Genomic DNA, 12,915 nt, shown 5'->3' with positions numbered 1-12,915 from the left:
ATCTTTCTTTAAATTGACAGACAAAATGTTTCTGTAGACTTCTGAGTTCATTGTACTTCTGCCATCATACGTGACATCATCAATGAAAATTAATGAGCCCGTCCCAGAAGAAGCCATGCAAGCCCAAGCCATGACATGACATCCAATGTGTTTCACAGATGAGCTTGTATGTTTGGGATCATGAGCAGATCCTTTCTTTCTCCAAACTTTAGCCTTTCCATCACATTGGTAAAGGTTAATCTTTGTCTCATCAGTCCATAAAACTTTGTCCCAGAATTTCTGAGGCTTGTCTCTGTACTTCTTGGCAAATTCCAGCCTGGCCTTCCTATTCTTCTTGCTCATTAGTGGTTTGCATCTTCTGGTGAAGCCTCTGTACTTTTGTTCATGGAGTCTTCTGCGAACAGTAGATTGTGATACCTTCACTCCTGCCCTCGGGAGGCTGTTGCTGATGTCACTAACAGTTGTTTTAGGGTCTTTCTTTACAGCACGCACAATGTTTCTGTCATCAACTGCTGTTGTTTTCCTTGGTCTACCTGTTCGACATCTGTTACTTAGTACACCAGTGACGACTTTCTTCTTCAGGACATTCCAAACGGTTGTACTGGCTATGGCCAATATTTGTGCAATAGATCTGATTGATTTTCCATCTTCTCTCAGCTTCACAATTGCTTGTTTTTCACCCATAGACAGCTCTCTGGTTTTCATGTTGGTTACTCCTCGAACTATAAATGCACAGTCTGCACAGGCAAAACCCAAATCTGAAACTGAGCGTAGACGTTCAGCGCTATTTATTGTTTAAATAATCAATGTAACAGGACACACCTGGGCAACAAAACACACCTGACAGTCACATGTTCCAATACTTTTGCTCACAAGAAAAATGGGTGGCTTCAGACAAAAGGTGCTATCTTCTGAAGTGTGTATCAGATCCAGATGTAAATACCTGGACATAAAAGCTGAAATGTTGAAAGGGATTGGCCTCACTGTTCCAATACTTTTGGAGGGGAGTGTATGTTTTGTAGAGAACGATAAGGTCAGAAATACTGTAAAACTTGAGTGTGTACCCCGTCCCACCTTTTTATAACTTCTCCCCTGCATTTCCCCTCACCCCGTATCTCGCGTTACCATTGGCTGTTCGACACCGCACTCATTGCCAGTCGGTCAACTCATATCTAGATATTTAGCAAGCTAGATATTTATCTTCAGTCGCTCGGATCGAGTTGTTGAGAAGTTCACACATAGCGATTGAGAGCCGAGTTTCGATCGACGAGCAAACGCCGAGTTGCTCCCTAGCCGGCAAATCTAGCGCCTATCAGTCGGCGCACAAAAATCTAGTGTGAACTAGGCATAAGCTAACAGAGTTAGATTCAGGTCATTCAAACCAGTGGACTGAGGCGACACAACCCACTAGCATTCCAGCTTACGTGTACCGAATGCTGTTACATTGTCACTGACAAATCCAAAATTGCAAATAAATTACACTTGTTCACCTTTATACAAATTAATAAGAATTCCTTACAGTATACTCTGCTCTGTGTTCTGCTTCTGTCTGCTGGGATTGCATTCATGGTTGAGGCAGCACTTGATGCTCCCTCGATATTTTGTCAGAATATCACTCAGAATAAGGCATCTCAGTAGGCAGCATTTCAAGACTTAAGAATTGAGACAGTCTTCTTCTCTGGAGTCAAGTCAAATTTGTATAGTGTTTTTTACGATGGACACTGTCCTAAAGCAACTTTACAGAATCCAGGACCAACAGATCCAAAATCCCTGCTAAGCAAGCCAAGGGCGACAGTAGCAAGGAAAAGCTCCCTTAAAAATACAGGAAGAAACCTTGAGAGGAACCAGACTCAGCAGGGACCCCCCATCATCCCTGGGTGACCTAAGCAGTGTGATGTAAAATGCTGTCTATGTAGAGAGCTCACTAGGTTTTCAGACAGACCCAGTGATTATATCATTGGCTGTCACCGCCCACCACCGCAGGTTTAGCTTACTAAGCTAACACAGTTAGCTTCAGGCCATTCAAACCAATTGGCTGAGGTGAAACAACCTGCTAGCAGTCCGGCTTACGTGTACTGAAAACTGTTACATTGTCACTGACATCTAAAATTGCAAGTAAATGAAACTTGTACACCTTTATACAAATTAATAAGAATTCCTAGGCAGTAGGCAGCATTTTAAGGCATTTAAGAATTGATACACCCTTCTTCTCGGGAGTGCACTTAGGACGACATAAAATGCTGTCTATCTCAAGAACTCACTAGGTTTTGAGACAGACCCAACTTTCCGAGGTTCCTAAATAGCAGAGGTGGAAAGTAACGAATTACATTTACTCGCATTACTGTAATTGAGTAGTTTTTTTGTGTACTTGTACTTTTTAAAGTAGATTTTACAGCCTGTAATTTTACTTTTACTTAAGTATGTTTTGTATTAAGAATTGTAATTCGCTACATTTTAAATAACATCCGTATAAAAAACGCAAAAAAATATATATATAACGTCTGGGAAAGTGCTGCAGTGAATTCTGCGATGAGGAGTCGGATCTTTTGGCTCGGTTCCTTTTAAAGAGCCGTGTATATATATATAAAACGACTCCCAGAAGCGCGACTCGGTTCCTTTGTTTCATTTTAAAGGGCCGTTCAATGGAATCGAATCATTCTACGACACATCACTAGTGGTTATACAGTTTGAAAACGTTTTATGGGACTACAATGACACATTACACATCCCTAAATGTTTTTAATGTTGTATCAACATGTGATTTCTATTATATTTCAATTAAAAACAACTATTGTGAGATTTATATTCAATTGTCCTGTTTGCATTACACAGAAGAAACACGCCCTCCTGTTAAAAAAGTAACTAACGTTTACTCTGAGTACGTTTTAAATGAGTTACTTTTTACTTGAGTAAATTTTTAGACTAGTAACTTTACTCGTACTTAAGTAAAAATTCATTAAAGTAATAGTACTTTTACCTGAGTACAATATTTTAGTACTCTTTCCACCTCTGCTAAATAGTGAAACTCAGTCACCAAGAGCTTTTGTAAAGTGTCCAATGACTCTCCTGTTTTTGTGACCATATGGATGGGTTTTTAAACTAATGGTCTTTCTAACTGTTTAAAACGATGTACACAACAATGGGGCACTGTGAAAGCGAGTTTCTTCTAGACCAGGGGTGTCAAACTCATTTTCACTGAGGGCCACATCAGCATTATAGTTGCCCTCAAAAGGCTGTTTGTAACCGTTAATACCTTTTGTATAACCTGAGAAACCATATCACACACCTTCCTCATGATCATAATAACGAAAAATGCAAGCACAGCATGGTTCCATGGTTCATGGTTTTAATTCAGGTTTTTTAAAATGCTTACTTATTTTGTTTTCTGGCTGGAAGTCTGACACTGTTTTGCCGTGGTGTCTGGTTTTACACCTTGTGCTGTAGCAATCCGTAAAGCAACGTGGAGGTTGTCATCGGTGATGTGTGATCTGTGCTAAGTCTTCATTCTGCATCATATTTTTCTATTCTTGGACATTTTGGGATTATGTGTAGATATTTCTCAACCCACTTGTTGGAAAACCGCCTTAGTTAAACACTAATGTGAAAACACTGCAATCTAGTGGCGGGATGCAGGATGCAAACACTTCGCGGATCACAAAATTGACATGCATCGTGGGAGATGTAGTTTATGTACGATTTTACAAGGTACGCTTTAAAAAGGCATAGAGTTTAATTTTAAGACAATCATACGCCTTTAAAGCTTTCGCGGGCCACATAAAATGACGTGGCGAGCCCGCAGGCCTTGAGTTTGACACATGATCTAGAGCCAGCCTTGCACTAATAGAAAATCACAAGCTTTTCGATGCTTCTGCTCCCCCCATGCCTCTTTTTTAAATTATTCGTTCTTGTTATGAAATTCATTTTGCCGGGTACATCTGTGCCTGCCTTTGAGCATAAAAGTGGCAGTACACTGTTTGCTTAATGTTCTCACACCTGAGTCTGGCATTTTAAAACCAGTTATGAAATGCCTCTTTCTGTGCTAGTACTTTTGCATCACTTTATTGAAGTGAATGGTCATTATGTAGTTCATTCATTCATTTTTTTAATGTATATATATATATATATATATACAGTGTATCACAAAAGTGAGTACACCCCTCACATTTCTGCAAATATTTCATTATATCTTTTCATGGGACAACACTATAGACATGAAACTTGGATATAACTTAGAGTAGTCAGTGTACAGCTTGTATAGCAGTATAGATTTACTGTCTTCTGAAAATAACTCAACACACAGCCATTAATGTCTAAATGGCTGGCAACATAAGTGAGTACACCCCACAGTGAACATGTCCAAATTGTGCCCAAATGTGTCGTTGTCCCTCCCTGGTGTCATGTGTCAAGGTCCCAGGTGTAAATGGGGAGCAGAGCTGTTAAATTTGGTGTTTTGGGTACAATTCTCTCATACTGGCCACTGGATATTCAACATGGCACCTCATGGCAAAGAACTCTCTGAGGATGTGAGAAATAGAATTGTTGCTCTCCACAAAGATGGCCTGGGCTATAAGAAGATTGCTAACACCCTGAAACTGAGCTACAGCATGGTGGCCAAGGTCATACAGCGGTTTTCCAGGACAGGTTCCACTCGGAACAGGCTTCGCCAGGGTCAACCAAAGAAGTTGAGTCCACGTGTTCGGCGTCATATCCAGAGGTTGGCTTTAAAAAATAGACACATGAGTGCTGCCAGCATTGCTGCAGAGGTTGAAGATGTGGGAGGTCAACCTGTCAGTGCTCAGACCATACGCCGCACACTGCATCAACTCGGTCTGCATGGTCGTCATCCCAGAAGGAAGCTGACGCACAAGAAAGCCCGCAAACAGTTTGCTGAAGACAAGCAGTCCAAGAACATGGATTACTGGAATGCCCTGTGGTCTGACGAGACCAAGATAAACTTGTTTGGCTCAGATGGTGTCCAGCATGTGTGGCGGCGCCCTGGTGAGAAGTACCAAGACAACTGTATCTTGCCTACAGTCAAGCATGGTGGTGGTAGCATCATGGTCTTGGGCTGCATGAGTGTTGCTGGCACTGGGGAGCTGCAGTTCATTGAGGGAAACATGAATTCCAACATGTACTGTGACATTCTGAAACAGAGCATGATCCCCTCCCTTCGAAAACTGGGCCTCATGGCAGTTTTCCAACAGGATAACGACCCCAAACACAACCTCCAAGATGACAACTGCCTTGCTGAGGAAGCTGAAGGTAAAGGTGATGGACTAAACCCAATTGAGCACCTGTGGCGCATCCTCAAGTGGAAGGTGGAGGAGTTCAAGGTGTCTACCATCCACCAGCTCCGTGATGTCATCATGGAGGAGTGGAAGAGGATTCCAGTAGCAACCTGTGCAGCTCTGGTGAATTCCATGCCCAGGAGGGTTAAGGCAGTGCTGGATAATAATGGTGGTCACACAAAATATTGACACTTTGGGCACAATTTGGACATGTTCACTGTGGGGTGTACTCACTTATGTTGCCAGCTATTTAGACATTAATGGCTGTGTGTTGAGTTATTTTCAGAAGACAGTAAATCTACACTGCTATACAAGTTGTACACTGAGTACTCTAAGTTATATCCAAGTTTTAGTTCTATAGTGTTGTCCCATGAAAAGATATAATAAAATATTTGCAGAAATGTGAGGGGTGTACTCACTTTTGTGATACACTGTATATATATATATATATATATATATATATATATATATATATATATATATATATACTGGTGCTGGTCATAAAATTAGAATATCATGAAAAAGTTTATTTATTTCAGTAATTCCATTCAAAAAGTGAAACTTGTATATTATATTCATTCATTACACACAGACTGATATATTTCAAATGTTTATTTCTTTTAATGTTAATGATTATAACTGACAACTAATGAAAACCCCAAATTCAGTATCTCAGAAAATTAGAATATTGTGACAAGGTACAATATTGAAGACACCTGGTGCCACACTCTAATCAGCTAATTAACTCAAAACACCTGCAAAGGCCTTTAAATGGTCTCTCAGTCTAGTTCTGTAGGCTACACAATCATGGGGAAGACTCCTGACTTGACAGTTGTCCAAAAGATGACCATTGACACCTTGCACAAGGAGGGCAAGACACAAAAGGTCATTGCTAAAGAGGCTGGCTGTTCACAGAGCTCTGTGTCCAAGCACATTAATGGAGAGGTGAAGGGAAGGAAAAGATGTGGTAGAAAAAAAGTGTACAAGCAATAGGGATAACCGCACCCTGGAGAGGATTGTGAAACAAAACCCATTCAAAAATGTGGGGGAGATTCACAAAGAGTGGACTGCAGCTGGAGTCAGTGCTTCAAGAACCACCACGCACAGACGTATGCAAGACATGGATTTCAGCTGTCGCATTCCTTGTGTCAAGTCACTCTTGAACAAGAGACAGCGTCAGAAACGACTCGCCTGGGCTAAAGACAAAAAGGACTGCTGAGTGGTCCAAAGTTATGTTCTCTGATGAAAGTAAATTTTGCATTACCTTTGGAAATCAAGGTCCCAGAGTCTGGAGGAAGAGAGGAGAGGCACAGAATCCACGTTGCTTGAGGTCCAGTGTAAAGTTTCCACAGTCAGTGATGGTTTGGAGTGCCATGTCATCTGCTGGTGTTGGTCCACTGTGTTTTCTGAGGTCCAAGGTCAACGCAGCCATCTACCAGGAAGTTTTAGAGCACTTCATGCTTCCTGCTGCTGACCAACTTTATGGAGATGCAGATTTCATTTTCCAACAGGACTTGGCACCTGCACACAGTGCCAAAGCTACCAGTACCTGGTTTAAGGACCATGGTATCCCTGTTCTTAATTGGCCAGCAAACTCGCCTGACCTTAACCCCATAGAAAATCTATGGGGTATTGTGAAGAGGAAGATGCGATTCAGAAGAGCTGAAGGCCACTATCAGAGCAACCTGGGCTCTCATAACACCTGAGCAGTGCCACAGACTGATGGACTCCATGCCACGCCGCATTGCTGCAGTAATCCAGGCAAAAGGAGCCCCAACTAAGTATTGAGTGCTGTACATGCTCATACTTTTCATGTTCATACTTTTCAGTTGGCCAACATTTCTAAAAATCCTTTTTTTGTATTGGTCTTAAGTAATATTTTCTGAGATACTGAATTTGGGGTTTTCATTAGTTGTCAGTTATAATCATCAACATTAAAAGAAATAAACATTTGAAATATATCAGTCTGTGTGTAATGAATGAATATAATATACAAGTTTCACTTTTTGAATGGAATTACTGAAATAAATAAACTTTTTCATGATATTCTAATTTTATGACCTACACCAGTGTATATATATATATATATATATATATATATATATATACATATGTATATACTCAACTCAACTCAACTTTATTTATAGAGCACTTTAAAAACAACAGCTGTGACAAAGTGCTGTACATAGATAATTATAAAACATAAAACAAACACTAGAAACAATGAGAAAATAAAAACAATAAAAAACAATAAAAGAAATAGATGAAACAAATAAAACGGTAAAAACTAATAAGGCAAATAAAACAAGGGCAAAGTCTCATGCTGGATTAAAAGCCAAGGAATAAAAATGGGTTTTAAGACTAGTTTTAAAAATAGCCAGTGAAGAGGCCTGTCTAATATGGAGTGGTAGGTTGTTCCATAATTTAGGGGCAGCGATTGAAAAAGCTCTATCCCCTCTGAGCTTACGCTTTGACCTTGGTACCTCCAGGAGCAGCTGATCAGCTGACCTGAGGCACCGAGCAGAAGTGTGGGGATGGAGCAGTTCAGCGAGGTAAGGCGGGGCAAGTCCATTTAAAGATTTAAAAACAAACAACAGAATCTTAAAATGTACAAATGTAAAATCTACTGATGCTGATCCTCGCCCTGATTAAGGAGAGTAAGACTGACACACGCCCCCTTCGGCACGTGTGCAGTAGCCGACTGCATCTTTTCACCTGCACGAGGTGAGTTCATATGTGGATCAGCTTTGTGTACGGAGAGACACACCCTGATCAACGCATTATTCATCTACTCTGTGCAGGCGCGGTTCATGTAGCCGCCCAGCCCAGCCGGATGGCAGAGCTGAGTTTCGAATCGACGAGTTTGAAATGTCAGCCTTGGTGTGCTAGCGTGTTTAAAGAAAAGTGCCACATTTCACAGCAGTCGTTAAATTACACTCATAAATTGAATGATAGAATGAATAGAAACTATAATGCACAGCACAGCCTACCTTAATGGTTGAATGTAAACCTAAAACACCCAGCGACGGTGCGAGGCTTCATGTTCTATCTCAAAGACGAATGATCTCGTCCGTGTTTTGACACCCCCCACTCTGTGTCCACAGAATTGGTTACCCTAGCTGTGTTTTGAGCTGCTTTTGCTGCTTTGACACCCTGGACAATTTGTCTAAGCGATTGCTAACTGAATTGCCGTAGGATTGCTAGGACCACCTCATAGTGCAAATTAACCAGTAAACGTGAGGCACTTGAATGCTACGCAAATGAAAACTTTAAATTGCTAAACACTTACCCTGAATTTAGAGTTTTACAGCAAAGTGCATATTACATCAGAAAGGTTGATTTTTACTGTTCGTGACACGATTTTCACGGCTGTGAATTAAGTAGGGCCCTACCTATAATTAACTACCATCAGCCCTACATTTAATATATTCCTGACCCTCACATGCGCAATTGCTATGAAATAAACATGGCCTAATTTTTTTTGCTCACCAGTGTGAATAAATCCAAACAAAGCCATAGAATCCAATATCATTTGTCAGAACTTTTGTGTTATGCAGACATCCCAAGTCTCCCGGAAGTTCCAGGAGTCTCCCGCATAGCGGCTCCCTGATGCCCGCAAGTCAGATAAAATCTCCCGGAATCTAGAACGAGCGGCCAAGAGTGCACACACATGCGCACGCAGGCGACACAGACTTCGATACTTTCCCTGATCGCGTATTAAATCCGTTATCTGATATACAATCTAGCGCACTGTGTAGGGAACATAAATCAATTGTCTAATATACTGTCTAGTGCACTATGTAGGGAACATAAATCCGTTATCTGATATACAATTTAGTGCACTATGTAGGAACATAATTAATTATGTAATACACTATCTAGTGCACTATGTAAGAAACACAAATCATCATCTAGTTATACTTGCACTATGTAGTGAACATGAATGCGTTATCTAATACACTATCTAGTGCACTATGTAGGGAACATAAATCCGTGATGTGATATACAATTTAGTGCACTGTGTAGGGAACATAAACCAATTGTCTAATTCACTATCTAGTGCACTACGTAGGGAACATAAATTCATATCTAAAATACTATCTAGTGCACTATGTAGGGAACATAAATCTGTTATCTGATATACAATTTAGTGCACTATGTAGGGAACCTAAATATGTTAACTAATACGCTACCTAAAGCATTATGTACGAAACAAGTCTATTATCTAGTACACTATCTAGTGCACTAAGTATGGAACATAAATTATTTTCTAATATGCAATCTAGTGCACTATGTAGGTAACATAAATCTATTATCTTTCACACTATCTAGTGCACTATGTAGTACACATCTGTTATCACCCATATCCTTTGGTGTGTGCAAGAGGTTTTTTAGCTTTTTTTTATTTTTTTATTTTGGGCTTGGGGGGTCGAGGTCCGGGTCCGGGGAACCTCCCTGAAATGAGTTTTTGCAGCTTGGGATGTCTGGTTATGGAGGAAGATTTCACTAGACTTTCCTACAACTTTTATATAACTTATGTAAGGAATAATTCCAGTGCATGTAAAAGAACCTTAATGCACATTCCATTCTATACGCAGCTGCATGCAAAAGCTCATATCTCTGGCAAATTGAATCAGGGTTAAAATGAACCTACAGAACCACCAGTAAAATGTGAATACCCTTGTGCAATTTGTTTGAAGAAGGTCGCTATCCTCACACAACGTCATGCCTGTTAAGAATTTTTCATCACGTTGCTTATGAAAGACACATTTAAATGAACTGGCCCAGTTTCTGACAAGGCAGTTTATTTAAGTTGCTACTGAAAATTCAAAGCACACATTTTTCACTTGTCATGAAAAATACTACTTAACAGTCTTGGTAAAGGGGAACAGCTATGCAGTAAAATATGCTTTCAATAACTGTACACAGCTTTTGTTTGCTGGCTCATTGGTTTTTGGATGGTATGGTGTCAGTGCCTTATTTGCACCTTCACGCTCTGTAAGGCCGGTATATTTTGTTTCTCCTCCTCAGACATCGGCAGTTTTGTTCTTTTTCTGAGGATATCAGTGGGTGTTGTGGCACCCTTCGGGCGTCATAGGCATTCCCTGACTACACCCTGTTAAATGGAGCCCAACAAATGGATCCACACTAGTAATAAAGCAGCTGCTTTGTTCCTTTTACAACCCCAAATCAGAAACAGTTGGGACAGTATTGAAAATGCAAATAAAAGAAAAATGCAGTGTTACTTTTACATTTACTTTGACTTTTATTTGATTGCAGACAGTTTGAATACAATACATTTCATGTTTTGTCTGTTCAACTTCATTTCATTTGTTAATCTGCCTCCATTCCTGCATTTCAGGCTTGCAACACATTCCAAAAAAAGTTGGGACGGGGCAATTTAGGGCTAGTAATGAGGTGAAAAAACTAAATAATGATGTGATTCTAAACAGGTGATGTCAACAGGTGATTGTAATCATGGTTTGGTACAAAAGCAGCATCCAGTCTTTGATGAGCAAAGATGATCAGATGATCTCCAGTTTGTCAACAAATGTGTGAGAAAATTATTAACAAAACATGACATATCTCAGGTACAAACTGTCTGCAATCAAATAAAAGTCAAAGTAAATTTAAGGAACACTGCATTTTTATTTTATTTGCATTTTCCATACTGTCCCAACTTTTTCTGATTTGGGTTTGTAGAGGTCTATTCATTACCACCACTTTAACAGAGGTACAGTGGTAGCCTAGTGGGTAGAAGTTTGAGCTATCAGTCAGTTCAAATCCTGGCTCTGCAATGCCACTGTTGAGCCCTTGAGCAAGGCTCTTAACCCTGTCTGCTCCAAGGGGACCGTACAATGGCTGACCCTGCGCTGAAAAAGAATTTCATTGTACTGCACACATGAATATGTAAATGTGACAAATGAAGCCATTTTTCTCTATTCTTCTGGTCAGGGTTACTGTGGGTCAGATTCATTGGGCGAAAGTCAGGAAACACCCTGGACAGGGTGCTAGTTCATCACAGGGAAAACACACACACACTCCAGCTGGCCTGACTGCATGTCTTTGGACTTGTGGGAGGAAACTAGCACCCGGGGAAAATGCAGGGACACAGGGAGAACATGCAAACTCCACACAGAAAGGACACTATTGCTGTGAGGTGAAAGTGCCATCCTGTGCCTTCTAAAATAGAATGTTTTTGTGGAAGATTGACTAATACTCAACATTGATTAACCAAAAATTAGTTGAGAGGGAACCTACATTTAAAAAAGCTTATACAGCCGCCCAGGTGGCGCAGCGGTAAAAAAGACACGCTGCAACCAGAGCTGGATTCTGAGTACATCGTTTCGAATCCAGCTCTGCCTCCCCGGTTCAAAGAACCGGATGTGGGTCTCTCTCTGTCTGAATGCGATTACGATCTCTGCCGGCTGATTAGAGGCGCCTGCACAAGAGATGAGGAAGAGTGCCCTTAGGGTGTGTCTCTCCGCATGCAACGCTAGGTGGCGCCAAAACTCATCAATGTGCGGCTGGCGAAAATGCATCCGGCTGCTGCTCATGTTTCGGAGGGGATATGTGTTAGCTTTGATCTCCTCTGTCAGTGCAGGGTTCGGCATAGACAGAGAGGAAGCACGATGCAAACTGAACAATTGGATGCGCTAAAGGGGGAGAAAAAGGGGGGAGCAAAAGGAAAAAAAAATGCTTATACATTCAGTTATACGATTCCATTTAAACCAGTATCAGAAATATGCTTGTTAATAGTACTGTTGAAATCAGCTGCCAGCTTATACGTAAGATGCCTGCAGCAATATTTATCAGAGCTTCAGAAGACGCGTACCTTACAAAAAGCTGGCATGATTGTCTTTTTAGTAAATCATCCTTACAATACACAATTTCTGCTCATTTTCTTTTAAGCATGTGGTGCAATAGATTTTGAAATTTCATTATTCGTGGTGCAACCCTGCTGTTGAAATGACTGGAGTCCATGAAGATCTGATTGATTTTCTCTCTATTTTCTCAGTTTTGTTGTCCTTTTAATGTGTTTGTAACATGGCTGCAAAAATGAGACCATAAAGAAATGAATGAATGAATGAATAAATGAATGAAGAACCAACATAAACTGGTCTGACATGATTCAGAAGCTTTTATGACCTAGGTGAGCCTATCCAGAATCAGTAAAGCTGTACATCAGCTTTACTGCCACCTCTAAGACCATGTCTGTTAGCACAGCTGCTGCTTCTTATTCTGTATATTTTGGATTTTGTGTTTCTAATCAGATGATATAAGCTTTACATAAGAGCCTGGAATAGCAGATACATGTCAATTTGCATGGAATACATTTTATCTATGGTTATTTCAACATTGACATCTATATCCATCCATCCATTCGTCTGTCCATCCATCCATCCATCTGTCTATCCATTCTTTCATCCATCCATCTGTCTATCCATTCATCTGTCCGTCCTTTCATCCATCCATCCATCCATCTGTCCATCCATATATCTGTCTGTCTGTCCATCCATTCGTCCATCCATTCGTCCATCCATGCATCCTTCCATCTGTTTGTCCGTCCATCCATCTGCCCATTCATCCACCCATCCATCCGTCCATCCATCCATCCATATGTCCG

The 12,915-nt window shown here is 40.6% G+C and overlaps 1 protein-coding gene across 1 annotated transcript in view; it reads left to right on the top strand.

The window, feature by feature from the left end:
* The window catches only part of enox2 (ecto-NOX disulfide-thiol exchanger 2), a 616,994-nt gene that overhangs the window by 73,633 nt on the left and 530,446 nt on the right, over window positions 1–12,915 (top strand). The gene's annotated exons all lie outside the window — the stretch shown is intronic.

This window comes from Trichomycterus rosablanca, chromosome 1, assembly GCF_030014385.1.
Source record: "Trichomycterus rosablanca isolate fTriRos1 chromosome 1, fTriRos1.hap1, whole genome shotgun sequence".
Taxonomy (NCBI): Eukaryota; Metazoa; Chordata; class Actinopteri; order Siluriformes; family Trichomycteridae; genus Trichomycterus; species Trichomycterus rosablanca.
This window is presented reverse-complemented; position numbering and strand designations above follow the sequence as displayed.